Below are 12590 nucleotides of genomic sequence, written 5' to 3'. Positions count from 1 at the left end.
CACAAACAATATGCCTTATGAAAGGTATGGTATTGATTGATATATATGATATATATTGATTGATATATATGATTGAATATAACCGCAAGTGGTGATTAACCAACCAAGTCTCACGGAAATACGTGACACTGTCACGTCATTTAATCTATTTATTTGTGATCTGGGACACGTAATTTCCATTTTTTTCGTGCCAAAAGCACACATTTCTAACAATATGACAGCTTCTGGCCACCCGTTTCTACGTTCACTTTTGATTCTGAGAAATTGTGACAATTCACAGATATATTTAATGCAGGTGCGCTGCTCTGTAGGCAAACCGCGACGGAATAAAGGTAGCTGCTTCATCCCTTCTTTTTAGAATAAGTTTGAAATTTGTGCTTTTGGCACGAAAGAATTGAAATTACGTGTCCCAGATCACGAATGAATAGATTAAATGACGTGACGTGACAGTGTCACGTATTTCCGTAAGACTGGGTTGGATTAACAGGGTTCGAGCAAAATTAAAAGTCAAAAACACACTAATGGAAGATGTATAGCTGACATATAATTATGAAGGAAAGATGTTCCACTTAATGCAATACTGTGCATCAGCTTGCAGGTGAGCTGCAGAGCAATGGCCGAATGTCATGTTCATCTTATTCATAATGCTCTAATCGGGATTCGAACTCTCAACCTAAGGATCACTTGTACAAGGCATTATCCCATTGAGACCCTTCTAAACCTGGGGCCGTATTCACAAAGGATCTCAGGGCTAAAAGTAGGTCCTAACTGGCGAATTTAGGAGTAACTCCTAAAAATAATGGGCGTGTCACTCTTAAATTTAGGACTCCTAACTCAGTAAGACCTATTCAAAAAGAATCGTAAAGTGGCTGCGAGACGAAATGTTTTGGAGACAATGGAAGACTGAGTTAATGAAGAGATATAGGCTAAATCGTGAGGGTATTAAACTTGTTGTGGAGTTAGTGCGGGATGCAATAACATCCCAGACTAACAGGAATAATCTGATTAGTCCCGAAATAAAATGTTTGGCAACACTACGTTACTCAGCAACAAGGAAAATGCAACTTTGCAATGCCGATGACTTAGAAATAACCATCCGTGCCATTCCATAAACCAAACTATCAACGCGCTCTCTAGACCACATATCATCCAACAGTTTATCCGGTTTCCTTTGGACAGTCAACAATTACACAGGATCAAAGCCAACTTCATGGCAATTGCAGGTATGCCCGGAGTGGTCGGTGCTATTGACGGGACGCACATAAAAATAATTGCGCCATCAAAAGATGAGGACGTGGTCGTCAATAGGAAGAAAGTGCATTCCATCAACACGTTGTTTTTGATTCAAATTTTAACATACTGGATGTTGTTGCAAAGTGGCCTGGAGCTACCCATGATTCGCGCATTTTAATGGAGAGCGGTCCGAGGCATCTTTTTGAGAGGCACCATGTACCAGTTGGGTGTCACTTGCTGGGTGACAGTGGCTATCCCTGCAAGACGTGGCTCGTGACAACCTACCTTAATCCACAACCGGGAGCACAGTTAAAGTATAACATGTAAGTGATTACGCAGATTACGCTTAGTCCTATGCGTAAAACACATCGTATTGGCTCTTTGACGCCTTTTATTTGTTGAATCCATATTTATTATTGTTTACTGGTTTTCCACACACAAACATACACGAAATGTTATGGAGAGAGGAATTGGGCAGATGAAACGTCGGTTTCATGTCCTCCACGGCGAAATACGCCTCACCCCAGAGAGGGCAAGCACAGTCATCACTGTATGTGCCATTCTACACAACCTCTGCAAGCGGAGGAAAATTCCACGGCCAGACGATGATGATGAAGAGGACGATGACCACGATGATGATGATGATGATGGCGATCAACATGACAATGAATTTGGCCGTGTGGAACCGAGTGGACTGGCATTTAGGGATCACTTTGTGAATACACATTTTAGGTAAACACCTTGGCACAAATCAGTCAACACACATTTGTGTAGTTCATAACATTTATTTTCTTTCAATTTTTCTATCTTAAGACTGATATTTTTTCTTCATTTTTATTAGCCACTGTTTCGCTTTGAGGACCTTTCTTTGCCTTTTTAAAACCCTCATTTCCATCCTCAATTTCTTCTCCAACAGTGAACTGGCACCAGCAGCAAGAGGGAGAGGAGAGGCAGTGGGTGCACCAAGAGGGAGAGTTGGAAGAGGAAGAGCAGGGAGAGGAAGAGCTGTGAGAGGAGGTGCAGCTGGAAGAGGAAGAGCTGGCAGAGGAAGGGCTAGGAGGGGGAGAAGAGGAAGAGCTGTGTGATGTGATGCTGCAGCTGCAGCTGGACTTTGATCTTCATTTCTCCTGTGGGGAATACATATATATATATAATTTGTAACACATTTTTGGGAAGTGGGTTGACCAGTTGCACATTGTAATTCTTCTGTAAATATTAAACAGAAAGGTTTTTCATGTAGCCTATTGTAATCATTGCATGCGTACCCCTCAATCTCCTTTAGCAACTCGACTGCAGGATCAGCTGCACCCTGAAGGCCAGTTATGCTTGTGTCCGAGCCTAGGACGGCCTACACCACCAATGCGACCGGGGACAACGGCTTTGGTGCAGATCCTCCTCCAACAAATTCAATTTCAGTTTCATTCACGTTTCATATCACTGTAGCCTTTGTTAATTGTAAAATTAAGACATGCAAATGCATTTCCCAATTGAATACAAGCAATGTTAATAATGGACTTACCTGTAGCCGCGACAGCTCTTTTATAGTCGGCAATCTCCAACCTACACTGATTGCAGGGCATACCAACGTTTTTCGCAATCGTCGGTAGAGCGACACACAGCAGGGAAGGAAGCATTTAGGTTCACGCGTATTTCTACCCATGCCTCCCGCTTCTTCTTACTGGTCACTCCAGCCCCGAATCTACCCTTTATTACCCCCCTCCGCTCCAGCACAAACTGGGCAAGTAGTGTTGCGTTCTTGAAGAAAGTAGTCTAATCCGGATCACTTTTAACTCACTTTATTTGTTAAAGTATTTCGGTATGGTAACTATGAAGCAAAAGGAGAGGAATTGTATGGACACGCGTGTGAGCGAGAAACAGCAGGCCTCTGTATCTAACTCCCTAGTTTGGACTGCCGGATGTTTCTGATTGTGTTGGGTCCAGGCCCTGCTTTAATACCGAGTAGGCGTGGCTTATGTGTCGTATTGGCTCCGCCCTCCTCACCTGTCTAAAGGTGCTGCCTTCTGTGGCTGGAATAGTTATTGCAGCTTATATGACGGGTCCTGCCCCCCTTGTGGCTATATATAGTAATTACAGCTTATGTGTTCGATCCTACATCCTAGTGGCTATGTATGGTAATTACGGCTTATGTGTTCGATCCTACTTCCTAGTGGCATGTATGGTAGCCCATGTACTTAAAATACGTAACAACTGCCTATCTTTGGACGCACACCTGGTCTCTATCCACGACGTCAGCGAAATGAACTTCATTACCACGCCGATAGAGAACTTTGACCCAACCAAAGGGTTCAACTGGATAGGATTCAGTGATGTGCATAAAGAAGGCTCCTGGATGTGGAGCGAAGGGTCCAAAGTAGACGTGGCTTTTTGGTACCAGAAAGAGCCAAACAACAAGAATGCAGGGGAACATTGTGCCCACATAACATTTTGGGTGCAGATGGAAGATGATTGGAATGATGAGGCTTGCACAATGGTTGCTTCTTCTGTTTGTAAACTTCGTAAAACCTGTCCATAGGGTCTATGAACCATAACCATAAAAATATGACCAATCAAAAGACTATCTTTTCATGTTTGATTTACTGAGATTGCTTTACAAACATGACATTTTACATTTACATTTAGGGCATTTAGCAGACGCTTCTATCCAAAGCGACTTACAATAAGTGCATTTGTTACAATAAGTACATTTGTCACAAGAAGTGAAACAATATATCGCTGTCGGTACAGTAAAGATGTTCATAGAACCAACCAACATGAGGTGGATGAAACTGAATGTTTTCATTAATTGTTTATAATATTATACAATTGATTTCGAACATTATTAACTTATAGTTAACTTTGACTGGGGGGCTTACAATAGATTACTAAGGTAGTATTTTAGCCGGCGGAAATGTCAATTCCCTTATGTGTGAATGAGGAGTAAAAAGTCTGCATTTCAGACCATTTGAGTGGGCGTGTTGATGACGCTTCGGTCTGCATTTGTATGTCATTGAGTGGCACCCTAAAAATCAGCCTGTTGCCTTTTGTTCACTGAATGGTTAAAACATTAAAATGCTGGCACTGCTTTTCAGAGTCATTCAGGGTGAACACTAAATGATAGGTCTTATCACCACAGGAAGTCATTACTGCCTGTGGCCATTAAACTCTAACTGTTGGGAAAAACAGTCTGCCTAGTTACTTGAACAGATAAACTGAGACGGAGAGGAGATAAAATTGTCAGCACGAGGGCCTTGGATTTATTTAGTAAGGTGAAAAAGGTTATACTGAGCTATAGAGCGTAAGAGATCGATCGAGTGAAAATGTCCAAGTCCCTAACAGCGCTGAGGTTGTCCGGAGCTTCGCCTCCGTAGAGGTTCTGCTTCAAATGAGCGTAATGTCCTTCAGAGTGTATCAGTCTTATGTGTTTTCTTCTAGCGAATTGTGTGTTGCGAGTTGTGGGAGTCAAGGCTGGTGTGGGGGTATCTCGAGAACACCTGCCTGGCCTTGAGCACCCCGGGCTGCGGCCGAGTGTTATCAGCAGATAGATTCGGATGAGTGTGTCCATTGTGTGAGCATTTGACGGCTTCTATTGTTGGGACATGTCTTTACCATGGGCCTTAACGTGTGCCTATATCTGTACTGTATATGTGGTGTGTTTGTTGAGGTTGAGGTTATTTTGGCCATCATAACTCCTCCCTCTGATAATCTGACAAATTACTATTTAAATAAACAAACTATAATTTATTTATTCACTCTTCATTTTCATTGCTATTTGCACATAAAACAGAATGTAAATATATCTTATCTTCTACGCTTGTAATTTCTATTTGTATGGAGCACCTGGAACAAAACAATTTCCCCCCGGGGATCAATAAAGTTTTGATTCTGTTGCGTTCTTGAAGAAAGTAGTCTAATCCGGATCGCTTTGAACTCACTTTATTTGTTAAAGTATTTCGGTATGGTAACTATGAAGCAAAAGGAGGAGAATTGTATGGACACGCGTGTGAGCGACAAACAGCAGGCCTCTCTACCTAACTCCCTAGTATGGACTGCCAGATGTTTCTGATCTCGTTGGCTTCAGGTCCTGCTTTAATACCGAGTAGGCGTGGCCTATGTGACGTATTGGTTTCGCCCTCCTCACCTGTCTAAAGGTGCTGCCCTCTGTGGCTGGAATAGTTATTGCAGCTTAAAATGTCGGGTCCTACTTCCTTGTGGCTATGTGTGGTAATTCCAGTTTATGTGTTCGATCCTACTTCCTAGTGGCTATGTATGGTAATTACGGCCTATGTGTTCGAGCCTACTTCCTAGTGGCTATGTATGTTACGGCCTATGTGTTCGATCCTACTTCCTAGTGGCTACGTATGTTACGGCCTATGGGCTATGACACTGACCTCCAGAGGTCACTACCTGTCATTACAATCACAATGACTCTTAACCTGTTATATGAAGGTAAATTAAGCCAAAGAAGTTGCATAGTTCCCCTTCAAGAAGTAGGTGTCAGAAAGGGCAGGCGTCTTCAATGAAAACAGCTGAAAACGAAGCAGGTATGAAACTAAAACTGTGACTCTGAAGAAAGTTTAAATGATATCGAAATTCCGTTTAGATATTATTAAAGATACAAGTGTGTAGATTTGATAAATGGTTTGAAAGAAGATAAACGGTTGAACATTTATTTAGTTACGTCTTAAACAGTTGAAGTTTAAGACGTAAACTTCAACTTCAACCGCCGTCCTCCCATTGACTCCCATGTTAAAAGAAAGATAGTATTTTAAAGTAGAATATCTTAAAAAGTATAAAACATTCAAAAATCTCAAAAGAAGCACGCGATTCCAAGCTATTCTGGACTTTTTAAAATTTGAATGGAGTCTCTAGGTGAAATTGAAAATTGAGGTAGGAGATAGGTCCCAAAGTTTGCAGAGAATGAGAAAGGAAGAAAGAAAGAAAGAAAGAAAGAAACTTATGAAGAACTATAGTTAAGCGCTGCATGCAGTACCCACTTAATAAAACTTATGAAGAACAATAGTTGAGCGATGCATGCAGCACTCACCTAATAAAAAAAGGAAACGCACATTCACCTAGAATTGACATTGTTTACAATCTTAGATTAGTAATCTAAAGTCTTGGTGCTTAGGGTTAGGTGCTTTCCATCGGCAGTGGCCCTGATTAAGCAGTCCCACCTGGCCTGAGTCAGACCGATTAGTCCCTGGGGCTGGGTGTGGCGGCACACCTGTGGTGCATAACCCTCACCACACTCAAGGAGAGCTCTGACATGCCGGTGCAACGTAACAGCTATGACCGGTACGATTCTACCAACTCTGCCTTAAACCAGTTTTAACATCAACCCCTTTGTCCTGGTGCCCAGTTAAGATGACCACCAGGTGGTGTGCTGTGGTGTTTTTCACACTCATCTAAACCTTAACAGTTTGTGTCTCATTGACTGTTGGATTAAATATTAACTGTGTCAAAAATATCTGATTTCCTCCCTTTGTTGTGATGTTCCCCCGACCAACATTGCAAACTAACCATTGTTAGTTTACTCATTGTGAACAGATGCCCCCTGTAGGATTATTACAGACTAATCTACGTAGACCCTCGTAATAACTAGACCTAGACCCAGCTGAGACCTACTTTCAAAGAGGCGATGCCCTTCCTTAAGCTGTCAGGCTAAGAAACGCAGACAGTAATCATTTTAAATGACTGAACTATAGATACAATTATTTATTTAATTTACTGCTGCTCATTTTTTCCTTGTTGTTTGAACGTTCAATTCAGCGAGTTCAACAGGATAAAACTTTGAATGAACCAGGCGGGTGCCAGGGAAAGGAGATTAAACATTGACCTGATTGTACATTGACTTGTACAATTTAAATGTTAATAAATTATGTTAAACTTTCCCCTCCTCCCCCTGCACTTAAACATTTGCTTGCTTCTACAAAAGCTGTCCCAGGCCTTAGGTTACTTCTACTTCATAAAGAATGCAGTCATTAAACCTGTAAACCCACTTGCCTGACTTCGTTATTTGTGGACGATCATGGTGCTTCTAGAACTTCTCCATTCGTCCGCTTCAGTCCCCCTGCTGGGGGCTCTTGTAGGTCTGCTGGTCCTCTTCTTCTTCTCCTCCTCCAGGAGGAGAAGTCCAGGCTCGACAGTCGAAATCCAGGCTCCTCTTGAGCCTGGATTTTATGAAACCATACATCACACTCTGGGAGGTGAGGCCACTATTGTTTTTTTTCGGTCCTTCCTGGAAGACATGTTATTCACTTGATTATTAATCTGTTATCCATTTGATTATTGATTGATTGGTACTTGATCATGATTGGTACTGCATGTCTTTCTGCTATCAGTTTTCCAAGAAATATGGAAACGTATTCACAGAGTATTTAGGAACAAAGAAGCCCTGTCAAACAAGCCCTGGTCAACCATGCAGATGCATTTGGAGACAGAGAGTTAACCCCATTAATGCATACAGTTTCTAAAGGGAATGGTATGTTAATGGATACAAATTATTAAGTGACTGGCTCATAAAACTCACAGCATTATTATGAAAAGTAAAAAAGTAACAAAATGTCACATTTGATCTAGGCATTTTGTTTGCTAATGGAGAGTCATGGAAAGAGATGAGACGTTTTACACTGACAACAATGAGAGAGTTTGGGATGGGCAAGAACATGAGTGAAGAGAAAATCATAGAAGAATGCGAAAAGCTCATTGAGGTGTTTGAGCAACATAAAGGTAAGTATTACAGTTCCTCAGTTATTTATTGTCACTGTTGATAATTTGATTATAACAAATCATCCTTTATGTCACAGGAAAAGCTTTTGACACGCAAAAATCCATGAACTACGCCGTCTCCAATATAATCTGAGCCATTATGTATGGCAGTAGGTTTGAATATGATGACCCAGAGTTTAAAGCTATGGTCGATAGAGCCAATGAGACCATTCAAATTGTTGGATCCCCTTCAGCAAAGGTATAATTTACAATTTTATTTTGATTTTCTTAATAAGGTGAGTGCTGCATGCAGTGCTCAACTATTTTTCTTCTTAGATTTTATTCTTTCTTTCTTTCTTATCCTCTACAAACTTTGGGACCTATCTCCTTCCTACATTTTTCACCTAGAGACTCCATTCCAATTTTAAAATGTTCATATTAGTTTGGAATCGCGCGCCTCTTTTCTGATTTTTTAAATATTTTATACTTTTTAAGATATTCTACTTTTAAAATACTATCTTTTTTTTAATATGGGAGTCAATGGGAGATCGGAGGAGACGTCCTCTGGTACTTCAACTGTTTAAGACGTAACCAGTGGTGAAGCTAGACCTCTTTTGGGTGGGCTCAAGCCCACCCAAAACTTGCCTTAGCCTACCCTATCGCTTCGTCCTCAAATCTAATATTCTACCGATTTTTTTACACAAGCAATGGGAGGATGGAAGCAGTGGCGGTTTTAGCAAATTGGGGGCACAAGGCGAGGTATTGTATGGGGCCCACCTCGTCCGATCTTTAAAAGAGAACAGAGAAAAAAAAAATACAGACTGAATGGTGGATAGGCAGGTAAAGCTAATCTACGCGGAAGTAATGGTTGGAGATGAGAAAAAATAACTTCCCCTTTAAACCCTGCATACACTTCTTTAATCCAAAATGAAGATGGAAAGCCGAGAACACACAAAGTGTAGCAATACACAAACTAATAGTCACAATGGAACCCAAAAGAGGATAAGGTTTCAGATAACACCTGTCTTTGCCAAAATGCCAGGAAGATAGCACTGTTTATTCTTTTTTTTAAGATCAAATCAATATCAATATAACCAGCAAGACAAGTAGTTAGGGTAAACCCCCACCAACAGTCATATACTTAGTAAAACATCACAAACAGCCATATACACAAAAATTGCCAAGATGAATAATTTACTTTGTATGTGTGAGTGAGGTTGCAATTTGCATTGCACTTGAGATTGACATTTCAATCATATTGCAAACAAACCCATGTACAAGATACAGGATATTGTAAGTGAATTGACATTACAGTTGAGATTGAACATTTCAAACATTATACAAACAAACCTATGTATGAGAGAGAGAGAGAGAGAGAGAGAGAGAGAGAGAGAGAGAGAAGATAGATTGTTCTCCACATCATATGCTTCTGACACAGAGTCCTACTTATTGACGTCTTCAGCTAGCTGCTGCTGCTGCTGTAACGGCATGTTCAACACTTTGGACGTTGTTGTTCTTGTCTGTATCCCCAACAGTAGCCGTAAAAAGTGTGTCATCTTTGGCAGCGTTGCCAAGTACTTACCTGCGTCTTTTAGCTTTTTTCTTTTATTTGAGCCGCTTGGGTAACTTTATTTCCTAACCCTTTTCCTAACCCTTAACTTTATTTCCGCGTGTATCTGTGTATATTGTAGTAACCCGGCACGGTGAGCGAAAAACCTCCTCCCAAACAGGACACCACTTCGCTGGGCAAAAACCAAAAGGCACGTTTTATTCCAAAATCAAACAAGGTCTCTCACTGAAAAAACACAGAACGGAAAACCTGGGAGGAATCGACGGTTGTATCCCAGTCTCTCCGTGCCCGAGCCACATGGCTAAGAGAGCCCTGAATGAGTGGAGAAGCAGGCTATTCAAGCCCTGCTTCTCCACCTGTTCCTCAGGTGCTCTGCATGTCCTTAATTGGCCCGGGCCGGGTTGCCATAATATAAAAAAATAAAAGATTTTTTTGAGGATGGTTGGGGGACCCCCTACTATGGGGGCCCCAAGCGGCCGCGGCCTATGCCTCTATGGTAAGACCGCCACTGGATGGATGCTGTACACTCTAATTAACAGGCTCAAATGGGCTAGTGAAATCGAGCGCAACCTTTCTGCAGGAATCTCTTACCTGTGATTGGGTGGGCGTCTCCTGTTTGACAAAAACAAAAATGCACACGAGCACACCTAATACAGTTTCTGCTGTTTCTTCTGTCAAAGAGGCTAGCTCATTTTTATCAGAAAATCCACGATTTCCAGCTGTGTTATAACATGACCAGGTAATTAATTTTAAACCTTGACATAATCTGTCAGAAGTCTATTAAATGACAGTTGACCACAAGGCAATATCTATGACTCTTCTTGAATTGCTTCATGTTTTAGTCGGCAGAGGCTTGTAATGGTGCATAGCATGATAAGCATGATAAGGCGCAAGAAGCAGAAAAAGTTGACACGGGTGCTAATTTTCAGTTTAAAAAAAATGCTGGCAGTATTTTATCAGCTGAGGGCGTTTTCATTGCCATAACAACGTGAGCTAATGTAGCGTTAAAACCAATGTGCCAATCCATTTGATTATTCCTTCATCCAAACATTCTTTTTTCCACGGTCTAGAACATGACAGAAACTGTATTTCGCTATGATACTTGATTAGGAACATCAACAAACACCACTAGCCACTTAATGAATTGAATGCCCATAGCCAGCCATCGTGAAGCAGGCAGCGGCAATTCGAAATTAGCCAAATACTCGAGACATGACCAATATTCAAAATGTCGGTGTTAACCACTCTATTTCATCCTAGACAAACCAGAAAGGGGACTCAATGTTCAAAAGACCGGAATTGTCCTTTAAATTCATTTTACATTTCTGCATTTTTAGCAATGCTTTGCGCTTTTCATTCAACTGTCACTTTTTGTTTCCAAACATTTACATTTTCTTAAATGGTCTGCATGGCTACATTGTTTACTCCATTTAGACTTTTGAACTTTGCTTCAAATCTCTTCACTTAATTTAAGCCATTTAACGTTTCTTTATGTCTTAATGTGTGTGGCTTTATTAAAAAATATTTTCAACCTCACTTTGTACAACAGCACTCACTGCATTTTCAATTAACCTGGACCTTTTTTGTAGTTATACGCCATTTCCCCATGGGCAAATGGCTTCGCACCATCCGCATTTACAGGAAGAATGCAAATCAAAATCGAAGACAGCTGCGGACATTGTTCAGAGCTTTACAGGACACCCTTTATCCCCAAGTATGCAGAGGGTTTGTGGATACATTCCTGGTTCGCCAACAGACCCTGAGGGTATGAAACCTAACATGAAGTTTGGTCTGTTATTTCTACTGTGGCCATTCATAAATCTATGTATAGTTTGCATTTATTTTAAGTTTGGGGTGACATTACCTCATGAATTGATCTGTTGGTAGGGTACACTTTTCAGTTGCATTTGTTTGTGTGTCCAGGAATCTGAAAACATAAACCCTCACTACAACAGTAAAAATCTTTTGCAATCTGTTTGCTGCTGGTACTGATACAACGGCAACTACACTGAGATGGGGTCTCCTGCTTATGGCCAAGTATCCAAAAATACAAGGTAAGGTGTGTGTGTGTGTGTGTGTGTGTGTGTGTGTGTGTGTGTGTGTGTGTGTGTGTGTGCAAGGCACCTCTTTGACGGTGGTGCCAGCAAGGACATGGCACACATCACTGGGGATGCAGTACTAATGGTGGCACCTGGTCAGATGGTCACCAGGTGCACAGTACAGGTGGGCAGCTTTGTTCCATGGATTGAACAAGCAGTCAGCTACATCTTTGGGCCAGATCTCGCTTCATCATCAATTATATGACAGCATTGTTCATTTTTTCAGAACTCCTTTTTTGGTGTATTTTCCAGACCAGGTACTGGAGGAGCTGAGCAGCGTGATAGGGAGTCAGCAGGTCAGGGTGGAGGACAGGAAGAACACTGATGCTGTCATCCATGAGACCCAGAGACTGGCCAACGTCGTTCCCATGTCACTCCCTCACACCGCCAGCCAAGACGTCACCTTCCAAGGCTACTTCATTAAGAAGGACTGTCATTAAGAAGGTCTGACAATATTATGGCCACCAGCCATAATATTGTAAGACCGTAATAAATATCCTCACAACTTCCTGAATTGTCCTTTCTCTACAGGGCACCGTAGTGTATCCTCTCCTGACGTCTGTATTGTGGGATGAGACTGAATGGGAGAGTCCACTCAGTTTTAATCCTTCCCACTTCCTGGATGAGGATGGGAAGTTTGCCGAGAGTGACGTCTTCATGCCTTTCTCTGCAGGTTTGCTAGCTCCATCAACAGACCCTGTATCCCTTCTTCTGTGTTCTGCCGAATATTGTGCAGATGACCTCCAGGTGTGACCCTGTTCCCTGTGTCAGGTCGCAGGGCGTGTGTTGGTGAGAGTCTGGCCAGGATGGAGCTCTTTCTCTCCTTCACCAGCCTCCTTCAACACTTCAAACTCAACCGTTTCAGTCCTCCACCTGGAGTGACGGAGGAGGATCTCGATCTGACTCCAACATGGGGCCTCACACTCAATCCTTCCCCCCACCAGTTGTGTGCTCACAGACGGGTCGAGGTAGAAGGTTAA

The 12590-nt window shown here is 41.9% G+C and overlaps 2 pseudogenes across 2 annotated transcripts; both read left to right on the top strand.

Annotated features, from left to right (window-relative positions):
* The first annotated feature begins 7261 nt into the window (after positions 1 to 7261).
* Positions 7262 to 8206, top strand: LOC307082581 (cytochrome P450 2K1-like; annotated as a pseudogene). Its single transcript has 4 exons — positions 7262 to 7439; positions 7575 to 7714; positions 7813 to 7962; positions 8040 to 8206. The product of its transcript is annotated as a cytochrome P450 2K1-like (transcript).
* A 2911-nt stretch (positions 8207 to 11117) lies between these two features.
* Positions 11118 to 12590, top strand: LOC307082580 (cytochrome P450 2K1-like; annotated as a pseudogene). The gene is made up of 5 exons: positions 11118 to 11276; positions 11435 to 11565; positions 11863 to 12038; positions 12142 to 12283; positions 12382 to 12590. The product of its transcript is annotated as a cytochrome P450 2K1-like (transcript).

Source organism: Pollachius pollachius (assembly GCF_949987615.1).
Source record: "Pollachius pollachius genome assembly, chromosome: 11".
Lineage (NCBI taxonomy): Eukaryota > Metazoa > Chordata > Actinopteri > Gadiformes > Gadidae > Pollachius > Pollachius pollachius.
Note: the sequence above shows the minus strand (reverse complement) of the source record. Positions and strands in the feature narration are given on the sequence as shown.